This window comes from Lepisma saccharinum, chromosome 7 (assembly GCF_977018435.1).
Source record: "Lepisma saccharinum chromosome 7, izLepSacc3.1, whole genome shotgun sequence".
NCBI lineage: Eukaryota > Metazoa > Arthropoda > Insecta > Zygentoma > Lepismatidae > Lepisma > Lepisma saccharinum.
The window spans coordinates 87462989-87485073 of NC_139235.1; the positions used below are offsets into that span (position 1 = coordinate 87462989).

A 22085-nucleotide genomic window follows, 5' to 3' on the forward strand; every position below is an offset into this window, starting at 1 on the left:
CGAATTGAAATTCATTCTGGAAATAAGGTTCCTGGACCGAATTGAAATTCATTCTGGAAAAAATGTTCCTGGACCGAATTGAAATTCTCCCGGAAAAAATGTTCCTGGGCCGAATTGAAATTCATTCTGGAAATAAGGTTCCTGGACCGAATTGAAATTCATTCTGGAAAAAATGTTCCTGGACCGAATTAAAATTCTCCCGGAAAAAATGTTCCTGGACCGAATTGAAATTCATTCTGGAAATAAGGTTCCTGGACCGAATTGAAATTCATTCTGGAAAAAATGTTCCTGGACCGAATTGAAATTCATTCTGGAAAAAATGTTCCTGGACCGAATTGAAATTCATTGTGGAAATAAGGTTCCTGGACCGAATTGAAATTCTCCCGGAAAAAATGTTCCTGGACCGAATTGAAATTCATTCTGGAAATAAGGTTCCTGGACCGAATTGAAATTCATTCTGGAAAAAATGTTCCTGGACCGAATTAAAATTCTCCCGGAAAAAATGTTCCTGGACCGAATTGAAATTCATTCTGGAAATAAGGTTCCTGGACCGAATTGAAATTCATTCTGGAAAAAATGTTCCTGGACCGAATTGAAATTCTCCCGGAAAAAATGTTCCTGGACCGAATTGAAATTCATTCTGGAAATAAGGTTCCTGGACCGAATTGAAATTCATTCTGGAAAAAATGTTCCTGGACCGAATTGAAATTCTCCCGGAAAAAATGTTCCTGGACCGAATTGAAATTCTCCAGGAAAAAATGTTCCTGGACCGAATTGAAATTCATTCTGGAAATAAGGTTCCTGGACCGAATTGAAATTCATTCTGGAAAAAATGTTCCTGGACCGAATTGAAATTCATTCTGGAAAAAATGTTCCTGGACCGAATTGAAATTCATTCTGGAAATAAGGTTCCTGGACCGAATTGAAATTCATTCTGGAAAAAATGTTCCTGGACCGAATTGAAATTCATTCTGGAAAAAATGTTCCTGGACCGAATTGAAATTCATTCTGGAAATAAGGTTTCTGGACCGAATTGAAATTCATTCTGGAAATAAGGTTCCTGGACCGAATTGAAATTCTCCAGGAAAAATGTTCCTGGACCGAATTGAAATTCATTGTGGAAATAAGGTTCCTGGACCGAATTGAAATTCATTCTGGAAAAAATGTTCCTGGACCGAATTGAAATTCTCCCGGAAAAAATGTTCCTGGACCGAATTGAAATTCATTCTGGAAATAAGGTTCCTGGACCGAATTGAAATTCATTCTGGAAATAAGGTTCCTGGACCGAATTGAAATTCTCCCGGAAAAAATGTTCCTGGACCGAATTGAAATTCATTGTGGAAATAAGGTTCCTGGACCGAATTGAAATTCTCCCGGAAAAAATGTTCCTGGACCGAATTGAAATTCATTGTGGAAATAAGGTTCCTGGACCGAATTGAAATTCTCCCGAAAAAAATGTTCCTGGACCGAATTGAAATTCATTGTGGAAATAAGGTTCCTGGACCGAATTGAAATTCTCCCGGAAAAAATGTTCCTGGACCGAATTGAAATTCATTCTGGAAATAAGGTTCCTGGACCGAATTGAAATTCATCCGGAAAAAAGGTTCCCAGACCGTATTTAAATTCATTCAGAAAAAAGGTTCCCAGACCGTATTTAAATTGATCGGGGAAAAAAGGTTCCTGGACCGAATTGAAATACTTTAGAGATAAAAAGGTTCTTTACGGTCTAGAACCCATTTACGTGCTGGTTTTCTCTCCTGGACCGGAATTGAATTTATTTAAAATTCCTGGACCTTTAACGACCCTGCTATCTGATATCTCGGTGGTAAGGAGGTGAAAAACATATTCAAGAGATGGAAAACACAAGTATTTGGATTTCACACTTTCAAGTTTGGATCACACATGGTTTGATGAGGTGATTACCTGTCTTTGCTCATAGCTCTGATCTTCAGAGTGAACACTTTGGCGTGAACCTGTACAGTTCTCCCAAGACACCCCTGTTGCTTGCTCCCCTCACCGCCCATTGCACTCAAATACGTATTTCCTCGCCTTTCTCTATAATGCCTAGTCATTGCCCTCTAATACCTTTTGGCTCAGCACCTTATTTATCTGTTGCAATACCACTAATTCAGGAAGGTTGGTTAACTTCTAACATGGCATTCCTTAGAGTGGACGAGTTGTAAATTTGCGGCTGAATCTTGACCACGGCTGGCTGCGCAGTAGCAAAGGGAGGCGCTACCGGCTACCTTAGCCAATGGGTGTCATTCTCCTCCAACTTTGTAAGAGCTGTCGATCACTCAACTGCGAGTAGGTAGCATCTACGGACATGTATCTGCGCGAATTAGTCAAGGTCACCCGCAGAGATACAGCTCGTCAACTCTAGATGTCTACGATCGGATTTATGAACTTCACGCCTCATAAAGTGTCTCAGTTTTATGAGGGATATTACGATATGTGCATCCCAGATCTTTGAAAGTGTCAACAATGAGAGAAAGATGGGAAAATGGTATCTCGGATTTCTTTTAGCTCTGGAATCGACTCAGCCTCTGTCGTAACCAGAAACGTTCCCTTGCGAGGCGCGGGAGTGAGATCAACCCTTTGGTAGTGGATATTGATCACCGAGGCCGGCCGATCTCGCGTGTCGACCTAACCCAATGTGTACGGGAACAAACGAAGGGCCAAGTAACCTGTAAGAACACGGCGAGAAAATTTCCTTCTGGTTAATTGTTTGCTCGCGTGCTTAGTACCAAGAAATGTCCGTACCAGAGGAACCGAAGTTTTACTACTTATTCTCAAAGTATTCCCGTCACGAGGCAGTTCACGGATTGATTGATACCCCGGAGCTGCGTGCAAATCTTATTGTACGGCACATAAAGCTTAGCGCCCCCTGAGACGCGGAGAACCACGGTAACAGACGCGTTTTCGGCGTCTCAGTGGGCGGTAACGAGAGCCCGGATTTTGATGCCCTTAAAATTGCCAAAAAAAATGACCTTTAAAAAATGCATTTATGACCTAATACATGCAAGAAAATGCCCTATAAACTTTAAAAAATGACCTAAAAATTCTGAAGGATTTGTATAACAAATTTATTGTGACCGCCTACCTATTCTCGTAGCACTTCTCGCAACTTGAGAATCGCAGGGGACCAACTTCCTTACTTGGATTTTTACCTTTCAGGCTTAAACCACATACGCTAACTCATGAAAAATGTCAAAAACAAGTCTGGTGTTAGTAAATTCAGATTTTTATTAATTTTTACATGCAAACATGCTTGAAATTTGTTAGAAAACAATCCGATTAACATGCATCGCATAAACTTACAACCCCGGCTTCCATTCAACCAAGCCACAGAATATCTCCACCCTCCTATTCCTCTATTTTATACAATGCGATTGCCAATATGACTTTTCTTTGCAGCGCTGTCAAAGTTATAATTTGTACAGCGTGATTGCCATTGTAGTTTTTTACACATTGCTGGCAAAGTTGTAATTTGTACAGCGTGATTATTTTTATATACAACATTTTCAACTAGAGAACTTATGATCTGTCATAAATTCCCCGGGGTTGGGAAATTTGACTTTCTTACTGAGAATCAAGAAGAAATGTCAAATACTTCATGCATTACTAAAATTATGACATTGTCTACATGCAAGAAGTTAGTTACAAAACAAACACCACATAAACAAAGATATAACATGTAAGATTATGACAAAATATCAGATTCATATATTAAATAACTTAACATGCATAAACACAAAACAGAATACACATATGTACAGTTTGTATGCATAATCGCAGAACCAAATTTGTACAATTTTCAAGAATAAACACAAAACAACACACGTGCAGTTTACATGCATCAGTAAAAAAAAAGAAAACACATCATGTACAATTTGCATGCAGAGATAAAATCATAACATATGCATCTCGCATACATAAATTAGCATGCATACATTCATAACATGCAATAGACAACATGTATGCACAAACTCCACATATCACAAATATGGTACCACTATAATTTACAATTTCTTATCATGCTCTTAATAAATATCGTTAGACAGCATCATGCAACTGCTCCAAACCTAACTCATGAAGTTGCAAATCGTTACGCATGCTTAAAAGTTTGTTTATCCAAAGTTTTTGTTTGTCCAATGAACAATGCCAAGCTTTGATATTTTTTACGGAAATATTTGCAATGTCTTTTCCAGTATTGCAGCATATGGCTTTCACTGTGTTATCATCATGAATTTGCATACAAACAAAAGGACCTTGGTATAAATTACAATATTTTTTTATAATGCAAGTGATAGTGTCACTTTGAGGATGCAGTTTTATGAAGATCAGATCGCCTTGCTTTACTGGATTTTTTGTTGCTTGTTTTTCATGCTGTTTTATAATATGTTTTTGTCTCTTATTGAAACTACATGTTTCTGCCATAAGCAGCTTATTTTTCCACATCTCTACATCAGGAATGCGATCCGTTAGTACTTTTTTACAGATATTTTGAGGTTCAATATTTAGCCTGAGTTCTATAGGAGCATAACCTGTACTGGAACAAATTGAATTATTTAACAGATGTAAAATGGCAGCAACATGGCTAGACCATTGCTTATGTTTACCATTGCAAAATATACGCATCAATCTATTTATTTCCTGGTGATATCTCTCCACTAAGTTAGCACTTGGATGATAACTGGGTATGTAAAAAATTTTTACATTGAGAGCATGCATACCTTTTGTAAAATGTTCTGCACGAAATTGTGGACCATTGTCACATATAATGATTGTTGGTATTCCCAAATGGATGAAGTAAGAATGTGTTAGTTTTCTAGTTACGATGGAAGCTGTACTATTGCCAATAGGATATGCCACAAGATAACGGCTAGCAGAATCTAATACTGTTAGTAAATATTTTTCACCTTTGGAGGAACGTATGAATGGACCTTGTAAATCAATAAATAATATTTCACCTGGTTTTGAGGGTTTGTGCATGATTTCCAGATACTTAGGAGGATGTTTATCTGGTTTATTTTTCATGCAAATTTCACAATCAGTGATGTAAGACTTTGTGTCTCTTTTCATATGAGGCCAGTAAAATATTTGGTAAATTTTACCGAGTGTCTTGTCTGTACCAAAATGACCACCTTGATCATGATACTTGTGCAGTACAAGATTTACTAATGATTGAGGCACGCATATTCTTATCCGGTTTGGATTGTGAAAATCTTTGATTGTAAGTAGATCATTGTGAATAAGGTATATATTTTTCCAGTTTCGATGTTTGCTCTGTTGTGAACTTTCACAACCAGCGAGAACAGATTTAACACCACTGCAATACGGATCACTGTTTTGTTCATTAACAAAATTGTTTTTATCACATATTAATGACTCATCAAGATACTCAAAGTTATTCATGAATATGAGTTCATTATTATGGTCATTAAAAGATCGGCTCAACAGGTCTGCCAAGAGGTTTTCTTTACCTCTACAATACTCGACATGGAATGAGTACTGTTGTATTTGAATAAACCATCTAGTCAGCCTATTGTTCCAAGTGTGTGCAGATTCTAGCCACGTGAGGGATTTATGATCTGTGATAACAGTAAATTTTCTACCTAACAACAGTGATTTAAATTTGTCCAGTGTAAAGAGTATTGCTAACACTTCTACTTCAGTGGACGTATATGATTTCTCAAAAGGTTTCAAAATCCTTGACACGAATCCAATCGGACGCATGTTGTTGTCTACCAGTTGAAAACAATATCCTGCAATGCCTATATTTGATCCATCAGTTTGAACAAAGAATGGTTTGTTCAAATCTGGATGGTAAAGCATTGTTTCTGCAATAATGGACTGTTTCAACAACTCAAAGGAGCATTGTACACTTTCATCCCATTCCCACTTTTTGCCTTTTTTCAATAACTGGTACAAGGGATGTGCCATGATGGCATAATCTTTAACATATTTTGATAGCCAATTGAAACTTCCCAAGACTTTCTGCAGTTGCTTGATATTGCAAGGGACAGGTAAGTCTTTTATGGCTTGAACATACTTGGGAGATTTCTCATAACCCTGTGCACTGATAGAATGCCCTAAAAATTCCACCTTGACTTGACAAAACCTACATTTGTCCAGTCTCAGTGTCATGTTGGCATCTTGTAACTTGTCAAAAATAAGTCTTAAGTGAAAAAGATGTTGTTCGAAAGACGTGCTTTTGACAATTACGTCGTCTACATAACATACTGTAAAAGATTCCGTACCTTCCAAGGTTCGTGTCAGAGCATTAATGAAAGCAGACGTTCCATTGATTGATCCGAACACTACCCTTGTGAACTGGTAAAGTTTTCCCTGAAAACTGAAAGCAGTATACTTTCTTGCTTTGGGGTGTAAGGGGACCTGCCAGAAAGCATTAACCAAATCTAGGGAGGACAAACATTGACATCCATGGAAACTCATTAAGAGTTCATTTATGTTCATAGGATGTAATTGCTCAAGCTTGACATGTTTGTTGATATTTCTTTGATCTAAGCAGAGACGAATGCCTCCTCCGGGCTTGACTACAACTAGGAGAGGACATAGGTACTCTGATTCAGAATATTCAATAATGCCTAAGTTGAACATTTGTTCTATTTGCCTGCCAACTTCATCCCTATATGCTAATGGTATTGGATAGTTTTTGTTAACTATTGGTGTGGAAGTATCCAGTTCTATTGTGTGTGTATACTTGTTACAGAGACCTGGTAATTCAGAAAACAATGTTTTATATTGTTTTAACAACTGAAATAAAGCTATCCTTTGTGACTCATTTAAATGTTCACACTCTTTAACCCTTCTCCACAAGTCTTCATCAGAAGGATGAGAGGATGACCGTGGGGATATGTTAGATACAGAAGGTCTGAAATCTAACTCTTCTTCCGGACAACTTTCATTTGAGACAGCGATAAATTTGGAGAATTTGCTTCCTTCGCTCGATTCCAAGAGTAAGCCTCGCTGGACAAAGTCTAAAGTACTATCAATATTGTATAGGACATCTAAACCGAGAATAATGTCTACTTTTAAATGTCTGACTACCAGGAATTTAATGTAAAAAGAAAGTCCACAAATTTCAACGTTCAAATGAGTGGAACCTATTAGTTTGTCTTTCCTTTTCCCTGTATAATCAACTAATTTAATTCCCGTAACTGGCAATAGCCGTGGTTTAGAAGCCTGAGTACAAATAGACTTCCACAGGGTTTCCGAGAGAACACTGACCTCAGCGCCACTATCGAGTAAAGAAGTATATTCCTTATTGTTTATTCTTACTTTTATGTGAGCAGAAGGTTTACGCTTGCTATTAGTATTTATGGGTTGCTTACAATTTTTGACTTCTGCACTGCAATCTATTTCATCACATTCACTTAAGTTTATAAAATGAATAGCAGGATTTATCGCATCACTCACATCACCTGCTTTTTGACATGAGCTCGTAACTAGTTTAACGAGTTAAACTGGTGTATGTCTGCCTGGACTGTGATTTCATTTTGATTGACATCATTGAACAGACCTTTTTGTTTCAAGAAATCAAAAACTACATTCATCCCAGACTTTGACCAATGAATTAAATCAATTCGGCCATTCCTTGGATTTCCCAAGTGTTTTTCAAATAGATCCAATTTTATACTGGAATCTGCATTCAAAAACAGATGACTAATATTCACTACAATGAGATTCTCATCATTCCCCAACTCCATTAGAAAATTATTCCACTGACTCCACTTACTCCACAAATCAGGATTGTCAGCAGTTAATAACTTTGGGATTGGTGGTAATGTGAGTAATATTAACTGATTCGTTAAAGGTAATAACTTGTGTATTAAACCTTTGAGGTCACTTTTCATTTTGTGTAGCTCTGTATATCTCAAAAAATCATTGGTGCCAATAAGCAACATCACTTTTTTACCAACTTTGGTATCTGGACAGATTTTTTGAGATAGGTTGGAAATAGTTTGGCCGCTAGTACATAACCCTATGTTCCGTTTACCTAGTGAATCATATGAAACAGTGTAGTTTGCCAAGGTTTCTGCTACGCGGATCATCATGGAATCACCTAGCAAATGGACATTATTGTACAAGGGTTGAATGACCTGTGCTTCGGTATTTGTTTTGACTGAATTGTAAAATTTTTTGTGTGTGTGATTAAGATTACTAGAGTTGGGTTGTTGCAAAGGAGGATTAGCAGGTACACTCATGACACCTCCCTCTCGACATGAGCGACTTACTCGTTTCCCGAAAAAGTAGACTTATTAGCAATGGCGATTACATTTCTTTTTGAGTTACGCTGTGTGCTGGAATGATCAACAACCTCGCACTTGAGTTTGTCACCTCTGTCTTTAGACTGATCAGTACATTTAGTTTGAATAACTGCTACGTTTCTATTACTATCAAAGTTTTTAGTTCTACTGTTAAATACTGCCTGTGGCCTTTCACGTAATGAAGTTTTGCTAAGGGCTTCGGAATTTTCTATTACCGTGATGGCTTCACTCAGCTCGGTAACAGGTTTCATTATGAAAATTTCCTTAATTTTGAAAGGCATCAAAGTAGCAATTTGAGCTAGCCTTTGTGCTTCGTCAGTGGTAGGTTGAACAATCTGCAAAATTTTCCATTGGTCCATGAAAAATGTTAGCAGTGACCCATGAACAGACTTTTGATACTGGGAATTCAAGATTTTGGTGAGCATCGTTGTTTTCCAATTAGAATTTTGATAATGATTCAGAAACTGAATTTTGAAAGATTGGTAATCTGAAAATTTTTGCTTTGAGATCTTGTACCATTGCTTAGCATCCTTTGTTAGCAGTGTTGGTACATAAGTCATAAAATCTGTTTCTGCTATTTGAAATAACTCGAAATTCTCTTCGACATCATCTAAGAATTCAGATGGGATTAGTTCACTAGAAACTCCAGAGAATTTCGGAAACCTATTTAATTGATCTGACTTCAAGAAATTTATTTTAGTAACATGTGAGGAAACTTGATTTTCTTTGCACCTAGAAACACTCTTACTTGTTCCATTAGGGAAAAGTGTTGTTACACTATCATTATTATTCACATTTACTAAGGGAGACTTTTTCCTAGACCTATTCTTTTTTCTACTCTTAAGCCCAGATGAATGACAGCTAATTGTGCTGGGTGAACTATCTGAGTCACTTTCCCGAAACCTGTGTAGCATGGTAGTAGTTGAATTCTGTAGAACTTTAACTTGTTGAGCTACACCTGACAAAACGGGCAACACTGTATTGTTCACAATACCCACTAAATGTTCTACCTCATGGGAAACATTACCATTTTGTAATTCACTAGTTTCGATGGGAATATTTTCACTTGTGTGGGATTTACCAGCAATAAAATTAAACCATTCTTCAGCTTCTGATGGCTCTTCAGTAGATTCCTGGTGATCTACAGGTGAAAATGCAGGCTTCTTTTTGACAGCCTCTGGTACTTGTACTTGACGATGACACCATACTGTCTTGGCTTGATTGTTTTCTATTCTTTCTTCCAGTTCAAAAAGTTTGTTTTTCACAACCACCAGTTCCTGACGCAATTCATCCTTTTCTTCTATCAATTTTCTCACTTCCATGTCAACTTTATGGGTTTCACTCCTAACCTTCTCATTCCTAGAAATGCATTCTTGCCTGTATAGGGACACATCTTTCTGCATGACATTCAGTCGGATGTTCAGATCAGCTCTTATATTTTTTTCTAGATTCTTTAGATCACTCTTAAATTCTGCTTTCACTTGTCCTAACTCCTGTTTAAGTTCCTCTTGTGACTTCGAGATAGCTCGCAATTCAGCCAATATTTGCTCCATATTTCTTATTTTTCACGTAAAACCACTTAAATTCACTTTGCACCAAACAAGAACTAGTTGAACACTATCACAATCGTGGAATCACATATTTCGTTTTTGCAAACTAGTTGCGATGATAATGTAAAATATTTCACATTATAATCTTTAGACGAATAATCTTTGAGACAGCGTACTGAGTCTCATAAAATCTTTTATGACCGCCTACCTATTCTCGTAGCACTTCTCGCAACTTGAGAATCGCAGGGGACCAACTTCCTTACTTGGATTTTTACCTTTCAGGCTTAAACCACATACGCTAACTCATGAAAAATGTCAAAAACAAGTCTGGTGTTAGTAAATTCAGATTTTTATTAATTTTTACATGCAAACATGCTTGAAATTTGTTAGAAAACAATCCGATTAACATGCATCGCATAAACTTACAACCCCGGCTTCCATTCAACCAAGCCACAGAATATCTCCACCCTCCTATTCCTCTATTTTATACAATGCGATTGCCAATATGACTTTTCTTTGCAGCGCTGTCAAAGTTATAATTTGTACAGCGTGATTGCCATTGTAGTTTTTTACACATTGCTGGCAAAGTTGTAATTTGTACAGCGTGATTATTTTTATATACAACATTTTCAACTAGAGAACTTATGATCTGTCATATTATAAACTACCAAGAGAAATTCAAATTACAAATTAACGTTACAGTATGTATCACATGTTCATTGCGTGTGGTAGTACAACTAAGAAAGTTGACTTTTCGTCATCTTTTACACTTTGAGTACCAAGTTGCAGTACACAACGAAAATCATATGCAAAACTAATAATAAAAAGGATCTTGTAGTGATTCTATCATTACAAGTGCAAATTTACTTGGAGTTGAACGGCATTGGGAGTGTCACTATTCATCTTAGCGACCCCGTAAACTATGGATTCCATACTAATATCGGTCATATTCGGAACACAAAGTCATAACAGCCTGAATGTTAGGCAACCCGATAAACACTATTGTTGTGCGGGATAGCATAGAGTCACGGATGTCTGTTTGTGCGGAATTTAATATCGGTTGTTCGCGATTATTTTTACATGTCACCCCTTCCCACCCCAGCCCTAGGGGTGCCAGGGGTGTCTTACCCCAAAAATATTATTTTCAGATTGCAAGTGATACGTGTACCATGTTTGGATGAAATTGCTCCAGGCGTTCGAGAGTTATGCTGGAACAAACATATATACACACCCACCCACCCACACACACATACATCCATTTATATATATTTATATATATATATATAAGATAGATAGATTTATGTACATATATAAAAATCCGGTGTCTATCGATAACCTTTAAGATAACAGACTTCTGGCACGGAAATTCCGCGCTTCGTCTGCTCGTTTCCCTGTAATGGGCGTCACACCATTTGATTTCAATAGAAGCTGACAACAGCGTGCGTCAGCTTCTATTGCGTCTCAGTTGGCATTAAGCTTAATCTGCCAGTAGGTTTTACACCCGCTAGAGGCACATTGTCCAGTGATCCATACAGTAAACTGTAGCTCTAGTTTCAGTTAAGCTTTGATTAAATGAATTAGATTATTTTACGTCACTTTTCTTCCACTTATGGCTAATCTCGACGATGGCGATGATGATATGATGAGATGGATGAAGGGGAAATCACAAACATATTATGGACGACACAACACAAAGGTCCAATATGCTGACCAAGGCAGAATTTATTTATTTTAAACACATAAAACTAAACATTACGTTTCAACCTTCTACCAAGGTCTTCTTCAGACTCTGTACCAAATGCAAATGAATAAGGTACAAAACAGGAAAATATTTAAGCACACGAGAGAAACAGGACATGACATAGAGTGGGATGAGGCTAAGCCGATAGGATGGTGAAGAGAGTACTAGTGAGAAAATGGAAGGAGGCCAAGGAAATAGAGAAGAAAGGGGAAGAAGGCACAATGAACTGGAATGGGTGACTGAAGATAAACAAAGAATGGAAGGACGTGTTAGAAAGAGTGGAAAGAACAAGAGCGAAGGAGAAGAGGAATGAAGAAAGAAGGAATAAGGAGAAAAAGCGTGAGATAAGGAGTCCAACCACGTTCCAGATGAAAGGAAATGTTTATCTAAATCGCCTGTCAGGTGAAACAACAGTTGACAGGAGAAGGCCACCTGCTGGAACACCTGGAAACAAATGTTCCGGATAAACAACTTTTTAATATTCTTGTGTCTGGAGGGGAGTAATTTTTGTGTATATATATATTTTCCTGTTTTGTACCTTATTTCACTTGTATTTGGTACAGAGTCTGAAGAAGACCTTGCTAGAAGGTTGAGGCGTAACGTTTAGTTTATGTTTTTAAAATAAAATAAATTCTGCCTTGGTCAGCATATTTGATTTTTGGTTATCATGGAAACAAGGTTTCATGGTGTTGACACAAACTCCTGGATGTGAGGCGCCAGAGCCTCGTTAGTCTGTTAAATACAGTCCAGGGTCTGCTACGTGGAAGAGAGGTTGACATTGGGTGTCTTCACATCTTGTACCCCTGTAAAGATCTGTGCGCGAGGAGGACTTTGAATCGAACGTTGCAATCACCTCGTTCTCCTGCTACTCAATTCAGCTTGTCTGATGCAATGCGGACATACATTTTACATGGACATAACGCAAGTCTTCCTTTATTTTACCTCGTGTCTCAAAACGTGTTAATAATACTTACTGTGCGTAATCACACGCCTACATATGACCTTGGCGGACTCTTTGTGTGCTTGTTCTCCAACGCCAAATGGGAACATCGCGTGTAGCCTCCGATAGCCATGTCAGGACTTCTTTCTTCACCCTCGGTAAATCTATTCCTTACTTAATCTTCTGTTTCGTCCATCTTAAAAACAAGAGAGATAAGCCAGAAAACTTAGTCTCTCTTGACCTTGAGTCTGTCACTGTAATTTCTTAGAAAAATGTATGTTTAAAAGTATCACCCTTGCTCCCTAGATTATTAAATTTTGAGGATGCTTCGAATTTTTCACAGATCATTACTATTCACACAGATACGTTTATCTATGGTGTTCGTGAATACTCTTACCGTGCATTTATTTGAATTTAAAACGGAACAACGTTTGGTTGACTATTTAAACTTTTACCAAATTTAATCATCTTGACTAATTACTTTATTTAGTAATTCTAAACATACTTCTAACAGCTAGCGCTAGTGAACGATAATTTATTTATTTGTATTTGATTTATATATTTCGACACCCACTTTATTTATCTACACTTTATTTTGGTGTACAATCACAGTGATATCACTACATATATCAATAGGACTGTGTTTTGGAAATGTTCGTTGAATACTCTCTCTTTATATAGTATATATACTATATATCCTTTCTCTCTCCCCCCTGCTTATCTCTCTGTTCCCCTCCCTTTTCCTCTAAGCCTCCCCGATGGCGCAGTTTTAACGTCGTCGCATTGTAAGCAAGTGGTTCCGGGTTCGACACCTGGTGGAGGCACATAGTGGTTCGGATCACACTTTAAACTGTAGGTCCAGTCCAAATTACCCTAACTGTACACAAACACAGCAACTCTCTTTCTTTATCTTTTTATCTCTCGTCTCCATCTTTCCTCTCTCTCTCTCTCTCCCTCCCCCTCCCCCCTCGCTCTCCCTCTCTCTTTAACACACACACTGGCTGTTGACAGAAAATGCCGTTCTACCACAACACGTGGTTGTCTCCACTCCTACAAGTCTTGGCGTGACGTCACGCACTGATGCACCTTACATCCATATTTCCCCGAAACGTTCTAGCAGTCTTTACTATCATGCGATCGGAAGGTGATGTTGCGGAAAAAGTCATCCGATAGCACAGATTTCGACGATGGAGCTCGGCGAGGTTTTATAACTGTGTGAGGCGACAGATGAAGCCTGGGAATCAATATATTGCGAGGGCGTCACGTTCCGTAATGGGCTTACAGATGTTCGTTAGAATCTGATGCTATTTGTCTCGTAGTCGCTTACCGAGGATCGGTTTGTTATTCATAAATCGGGACGCTGCTTTGTTCCACGCTTCGTTGAAAGTGGGTTTGGTGGGGCTTTTTGATTCACGTGAGAGTCTGCGCAGGGAGAGCATATGTGTATACGTATAACTTCACATAAGTACAGTGCGCAGCTAATGTCCGATTTGGCACTTGTTCGTATCGCACAATGCCCAAACACCTTTTGAGTCAAGCCTCGCCCTTCGTTTTCTGACGTAAGCGCGGATTGCTTTCCTTGTTGGATTTATTAGCATAAATAATAACCATTTCGTCAAGCTCCGAAAAATTGCCTAACCTAACAACGAAAAGAACACACGTTTACGTCAGAAGATGAAGGGCGGGGCTGGACCAAACAGGTGTTTGAGAAATGTGCGATACGTGACACAGTGAAAACATCGTTGTCTTGGTTGCAGCAACAAAATATTTGTTAAATTATTGGTTTGGTTGATTTGCTTTATTTTACTTCGCTTTTTGTGCCACTTTTGGCTAATTTGCGAAGATGGGAATGAGTGATGATATGATGAAATTGACGAATAGACACTCACAAATATCCATGCCCAGGCCAGGATTCGAACCCTTGGCCGGCTGTTAAATTATTAAATGTCGCTAGGAGCTATTGTGAGTCCTAGACCAACGAAAATTTTGTGGAAATCTTTATTAATTGATTTCAATATAAAATGTGTTTCAGCGCTGAAACCACAAGTTCTCGAGATATTTGATCCAAATGTATGGCCCGCAGAAGTATAATAATAATAACAATAATAACCCGTGGCGCCAGGGCCTACCTACCACCTGCCGTGGTGGGAGATCATCCAACCAGTGACTTGTGATCAGCACGACGAACCCCCAGTCCTTGTTTTAGGTTTTCATGGCCGGGATAGGCTGCTACTTCGGAGCTCCCCAATTTTCTCACGATTGTGGGTGGCCAGCGGTCCCATACAATGCCAGAAATCTCAGGAGAAAATTTGTTACGCTTCCCCTAGGTAACTCGAACATGCGCGTGTTCCGTAGCCGGAGCCCAAAGCATGACAGCTTAGGTCGCACAGCCACGGTGCGGGACCCCGCAGAAGTATAAAACCTCTCATCTCTCAGTACTCTCGCCGTTTTTATTCGTAAAACTGGTTGTATGCGCACTCATATAACGGAAGACACCGTAAGAAAAGCATTGAAAATGTTCATCAGCGTGAAACCTAACAATTAAAAATTATGAACACCAATAAATCTAACACTCCTTTCCTGCTTTGGTTTCGTAAGTTTTCAATCGTATGTGTTTGATTCTTTATTATATAATACACTTCAATACAAAATAGTTATTAATAATTTTTCAGTTATTGGCTTTTGTTATTATTGTATTAGGTTTATGAAGTGGTAGTCAACGTTCCTTCCGGTGTTGTTTTGGATTGCCCTATTGGGTGCTATATTCACTTGCGCGTAGCTTTCGGACTGTGCTGTTTCATGCTAATGTAACAGAGGTACTTTACTTCACCACAACACATCTACGCGAGCTCAACGTAGTCAACGTCCCTTTCGGTGTTATTTGGATTGCGCTGTTGGGTGCTATATTCACTTGCGCGTAGCTTTCGGGATGTGCTGTTTCAGGCTAAGTTAACAGAGGTACATTACTTCACCACAACACATCTACGCGAGCTCAAACCAAACAGAAAATATTCGTAAACAACATAATCTTCATGAACCATGCAGCATTTTTCACTTTTAAGCAGGTGCACAGATATTTAAGGATACCAGCTATTGAAACAAGGCCAGTACCGATTAGCCTTCTTGTTCATAAAGTGAACTTAAAACAACATATCAATCAATCAATCAATATTGAAACAAGGTGGGAGTTGAGGCAAGACGAGGTTCGCTAAGTTTGCCTGAAATCCACTTTATGCTCGCACAGGCTAATCGGGACTGAACGCACAGTTTAACACAACAGTGCACAAGTTCCTTTCATGACGCCATCACACGCGAAGGCGCATACCCCTTAGCACCACATTTTTGTAAATATTTTATTAATTTCCAGCAGTAACTTTCTAAGTATCCTACTCTATGCTTACCGGAAGCTTTGTCTTAAAATATCCTTGCGATATTAATATTTTCCAACAGTTGTAGCCAGTAGCGTATGCAGGATATGTTTCATTAGGAGCCCGGAATTGTATAGATTGTAGGTGGGGGGGGATACTCTGTAAAATATTTCGTAATTACTATTTTTAACCTTCGCTTTGAAAGTACTTAATAAAGGTAATTGGGGGGCCATTTTGCATTTACCACTTCAGTTCATTTTCTCAAAATTTCCAACTACCACGAACTAATAAGCTCTCCTTCACAATTTTGGACTGGATCTTTCACAATGTTTTTTTTTCCTTCAGTGTCGATTTTACAGACATCTGTCACATTGCCGTCTCGCTACTACCCCGAATACAAGTGGGTCTCTCTGCGTTTTCAAAATCATAAATTTCAACCTGATTGTTTTCATTTAAAAAAAAAACTAAAAAAAAACGTGGTTGTTCATTTTCTTTTATTAGTAAATGAAAGCACATTGTAAATGGCGTCACTCGCATCCATGCTTGCTTATTATTTGTTCAACGATGACGCGATTAAAGTACTATCAACTTCCATGAATTGTAAAACAGAGAATTGTAAATACTAGCCCCATTTGCGTGTTTGACGGTGTATTGACATACGAGGAGTCGTTGATCAGAGACAAACTCCAAATCATTTTCGCTCGCTATTAAATGATTTGATCTTGTTTAATGGATGGAGGACGATTCGGGTTACATACGTAGCTTGTTGCGCACGTTCCTACAGAGAATGAACACCCAATATATGAGAAATGATAACTGGGCACTCGGTACTAAGAAAGAACAACCATAGGCGTAACTTGGCGGGGGCAAGGAGAGGGGGCACTTGCCTCCCCCCAAAATATTAAAGTTACTAAACTTAAAAATTAAGGATACTTTTCTTAACCTCCTGGGACTTGAGTAGCAAAGAATTGAAGAGTATATTTTATGATTGCGCAATGTAAGTTACTTATCAAAATAGCCCTGGACTTTTTACAGGATGGAAAACTTGTTGATCCTGGCTCCCAAAATCTCAAGTTTGATTCTGCCCCCAAAAATTAAGTCCCAATTTGATTCTGCCCCCAAAACTTAAGTCCCAAGTTTAATCCTGCCCCCCCAAAATTAAGTCCCAAGTTTGATTCTGCCCCCCAAAAATTAAGTCCCAAGTTTGATTCTGCCCCCCAAAAATTAAGTCCCAAGTTTGATTCTGCCCCCAAAAATTAGGTCCCAAGTTTCATTCTGCCCCCAAAAATTAAGTCCCAAGTTTGATTCTGCCTCCAAAAATTAAGTCCCAAGTTTAATTCTGTCCCCAAAAATTAAGTCCCAAGTTTGATTCTGCCCCCCAAAAATGAGGTCCCAAGTTTCATTCTGCCCCCCAAAATTAAGTCCCACGTTTGATTCTGCCCCCCAAAAATTAAGTCCCAAGTTTGATTCTGCCCCCCAATAATTAGGTCCCAAGTTTCATTCTGCCCCCAAAAATTAAGTCCCAAGTTTGATACTGCCCCCCAAAAATTAAATCACAAGTTTGATTCTGCCCCCCAATATTAAGTCCAAAGTTTTACCCCCCCCCCCCCCAGTTAAATCCCAAGTTCGATTTTGCTCCTCCAAAGTCAGGGCCCAAGTTATGCCCATGAGAACAACCCCTACTTCCTTTACGGACACACCCCACCTTACGAGATTCCAGTGGATGCAACTGAAATGGAATTCTCTCCGATAGGGCAGTGTCTAAAGACCGAATCACACGCAACTGGATTTCCAGTAGGAATTTTCGCTGGACTGGCTGGAAATGCTGTCTGATAGGTTGACTGCTAGACTAGTTTTGACAACTAGACCGTGCTCTAATTGCAACTGGCTTTCTCTGCTACATTCTGTGGAACAGTCAACCTGAGCGAAGGTTTGATCATGTGAAGATAATCTGTGAGCTTGGAAAAGCAAAAGAGTATTTTTTACACCCTGTCGTTTCCGTGTGTTTGCTGCTTTTGTTCGATGCTCGATGATGGAAAAAAAGAGATGATGTGCATACGTGTTCATTAATATTTTGGAATTATCGAAAGCGATGAGATTTGTACAGATGTGATTAGCCGATAATAAAAATCCTTATTATTACCAACTAACTAACTAACTCTCTAGCCTTCTTAAACCCGAAGGTTCGTGGCTGCAGCAACACAGGCCTTCCATCTGTCCCTATCTTGAGCAAGATCTATATACTATTTTCCATCCCTACCGATTTCCTTTAAATCCATATCAACGTTGTCCCTCCATCTTCGTCTTGGCCTTCCTACAGGTCTCTTACCATCAGGTTTCCCAACAAGAATCCTGTAAACTCCTCTTTCCTCTCCCATTCGTGCCATTATTATCACCAATCTATTAAATGTTTGACATATTAGAGAAAAAAATATGTTTTTTATGAACGAACCCTGTGACTCTCATGTGTGAATATGCATATCCTTGATTACCAAATTCTCTTTCGAGCTAATTTCTAGCCCATACTTTTCTTTTAATTTTCATTTTTAATAAGAACAGTTACTATGTATTCTCCTACGACTTTCTTCAAATCGCTCGTTCATCATTTTAGCTTGTCTGCTCCGCGCAATGCCTTGTGGGAACGAAAGTGTACCGACAAATACGGTAACGAATATCGTGTGAGGCGAAAACTAGCAGATGAGCAACTAGTCCAACTGGAAAATCCAGCAGGAAATCTAGTAGAGGTTCTAGGTTAGTTCACGGTGGAGGGACGTTGTACAGAAGTGATTTTATCGACGCTCCCTCAAAAATTTTCATGAAGATCTTATCTATGTCTATTTTGGAACTAACTTTATCTCTACGTATCTTCTACGTAGGTACATATATAAAAATGGATGTGTGTGGGTGTGTATATATGTTTGTTCCGGCATAACTCTCGAACGCCTGGAGCGATTTCAACCAAACTTGGTACACGTATCACTTGCAATCTGGAAAGAAATACTGTGGGGGTAAGACACCCCTGGCATGGCACCCCTGGGGCTGGCTGGGGTGACATGAAAAAATAATCGAAAACGACCGATATTAGTGTGGAATCAATAGTTTTCGGGGTCGCTAAGATAAACAGTGACCCTGCGAATACCATTCAAACCCCTGACACCCCTAGGGGTGGGGGTAGTGGTGGGAAGGGCTGAGATGTAAAAATAATCGAAAGAACATATTTTAGTGTGGACTCCATATTTTTCGGGGTCGCTAAGATGAATAGTGACACTACGAATACCGTTCAAACCCCTGTCACTTCTACGGCTGGGGGTGGGAAGGTGGTGACATGTGAAAATAATCGAAAACGACCCATATTAGTGTGAAATCCATAGTTTTCGGGTTCGCTAAGATGAATAGTGACACTACGAATGCAGTTCAACTCTAAGTTCATCACCTATCGGCATGGGGTTGAGAGGGGGTGAAAAATAATAAAATTTCAAAAATGACCTACACTAGTGTCGAATCCATAGTTTTCGGAGTCGCTAAGCTAATTGGTGACATTCACGATGACATTTGAGAGAGAGAGAGAAAAACTTGCTTTCTCGATCACGATCAACAAGTCACAGGGGCAGTCTATTAAGTACTGCGGAGTGGATTTAAGATTGCCATGTCTCTCCAACGGACAACTTGAATAGAAGATTGGAATAAATAAATACCCGGCCAACGCCGGGCAGTCAGCTAGTACTAGTGGTAAGCACGGCGCACTACGACCCCAGGGGTTAAGGCTTCGAATCCCGATCTGGGCATGGGTGTTTTTTTTTTAGTGTCCTTCATCAATTTCTCAAATGTTCATTCAAATAAAAAAAAAGTCATTATTGACGCCTATATTGATATTTCTAGATGAATTCCTGCTGTAGAGAAGTTCGTCCAATCTTAGTTAGTCTACCTGAACATAATCTGTAAAGCACCGGGATAATACGTGGGTTGGAGATTTAGTAGTGGCAACTATTTATTCTCAAATGATACAAAATAGATATATCTGTGAAACTTTTACAGCCCCTTGATGTAGTCACCAGCATTGTGTACAACCCATTGCCATCGATGTGGAAGTCATAGTATTTCTGTAGCAGTGCCTGTTCTGTTGATGGTTCCAATGGAGCGGTCTATTGCCTAAAGGATCTCTGGAACAGTCCGGAAGCGAATGCCCTTCATCTTAGGGATCAAATCAAAGTCACAGTGACTTAAGTCCGGCGAGTATGGCGGATGGTAGAGCACCTGCCAGCCCCATCGAGCTAACAAATCAGCCACAGGTTGTGCCACATGCGCCCGAGCATTGTCTTGCCAAATGATGGGAGGATTTTGCAGAAGGTGTAGCCTCTTCTTTGGCAACGCAGATTCCCCGCACGCCTCACGAGGACCTTGATGTAGTGCTGCACAGCCACATTCAATTTTTATCCAACTCTGCTGTTCCTGCTTCGAAAACATTGTTGTGACTACACAAGTTTAGACCGTCAACTCAAACAATACTCTATTCCTCTCGTCACTGCGCATGCGCCTAGTGTTGGAAGGAAGAGTCCATTTACGGGGAGGTAGGTTAGGTATCAAACTAACGTGTGGTATAAGTGAGAAACACCGGTTCCGTTTCATGACGTATATACAGCAGTGTTGCCACTATTAAATGTCCAACCCACGTATATGAATTATACTTTTGAATTACCCCCAAAAGGCCAAAAAAATTGCAACCAGGGAGGGAATTTCTCATTCCTCCCATACAAATACTACCCTGAATATTACACACACATACATACATGCGACATCTCGAAATCTGGAAAATACTGAACACTAATGGTATTAAAATAAAGGAAATCGTAGATCTGTTCGAATTTACTTTTGGGACATTGCATGCAATGGAATGAAGTTGTCAATAACAAAATAATACAAGAGGCTATTTGCACACAAAAGACACATTTGATTTCATTGGAAATCTGTTTGTGCACCTTTCAACATTCACATCTGCAAGCATTAGAAAGCCTTTGAATCGATATCTGACAGTCTTCTTCATTCCCTTGAACTACTTCCTCAAACAATTCACTGATTCTTTTTCTCCTCTTCTTTCCTTTTTTGCCATTCGGTATTCATCTCGCGCCATTGTTATTGTCGATCGCGAAAGCCCTGCAACCGGCACAGAGAAGTCTCTTGCCATTGGTCGAAGAGTATTCTGCCCAGAGATCCTTAAATCCATACAGTTTCCACGTGCTTCCTTTGAAAGTTCTTTATTATTATTATTTTTTTAGCTTTTTTATTTTCTATACAGGGATCATCGTATTTGTTAGTATCGACTGTACAACTACACTTGTGCTCACGAAACTAGGCGGCAGGCAGAATTTGCAGTGTTGCCAAACCGGTTCCTCTGCATCTGGTTTGTTCCCAGGTTTACAACAATACAGCGTGTCCACAATGAGACTCCAACATTTTGAAAGTCTGTAACTTTTTCATTTCAGATTGTACAGCTGTGATTCCGGAAGAAGCAGAAGCAGAAACTCAAAAAGTTTATGTGGTAACGTTTTAGTGCGCGCAATAGCCGTAGTGGCGCTGCAACAATCGATTGTTTGAAAATGGAGGTTCCAAACGAGCGTGCACAGGTTGTGTGCTGGTATGCAGAAACAAAATCAGTTATTCAAGTGCAACGAAACTTTCTTCGTGTGTACAATAAGGATCCTCCGACATTCAAGACTATCAAGAAGTGGTGCGATCAGTTTTTGGCGACCGGCAATGTTTTGAAAGGACACGGTGGTGGTAAACCCACGGCGTGAAATCGACCGAGGCGCCCATGTACAAGTGCACTGAACTGAATTTTGTGAGTTACACTGAAAACCTGATGAGTTACATTATCATTTTTATGTATAGTAATTATAGTACACCAAACTGATTTCGTTTCTGCATATCACCACACAGCCTGTGCACGCTCGTTTGGAATCTCCATTTTCAAACAATCGATTGTTGCAGCGCCACTACGGCTATTGTGCGCACTAAAACGTTACCACATAAACTATTTGAGTTTCTGCTTCTGCTTCTTCCGGAATCACAGCTGTACAATCTGAAATGAAAAAGTTATAGACTTTCAAAATGTTGGAGTCTCATTGTGGACACGCTGTATATTCTCCTTTCACGGTCCACATTTGTAATGTACGTACATGATAACAAAGAAATCGA

The 22085-nt window shown here is 39.2% G+C and overlaps 1 protein-coding gene across 3 annotated transcripts in view; it reads left to right on the forward strand.

The window, feature by feature from the left end:
- The window catches only part of rho-5 (rhomboid-5), a 670560-nt gene that overhangs the window by 445240 nt on the left and 203235 nt on the right, over window positions 1-22085 (forward strand). The gene's annotated exons all lie outside the window — the stretch shown is intronic.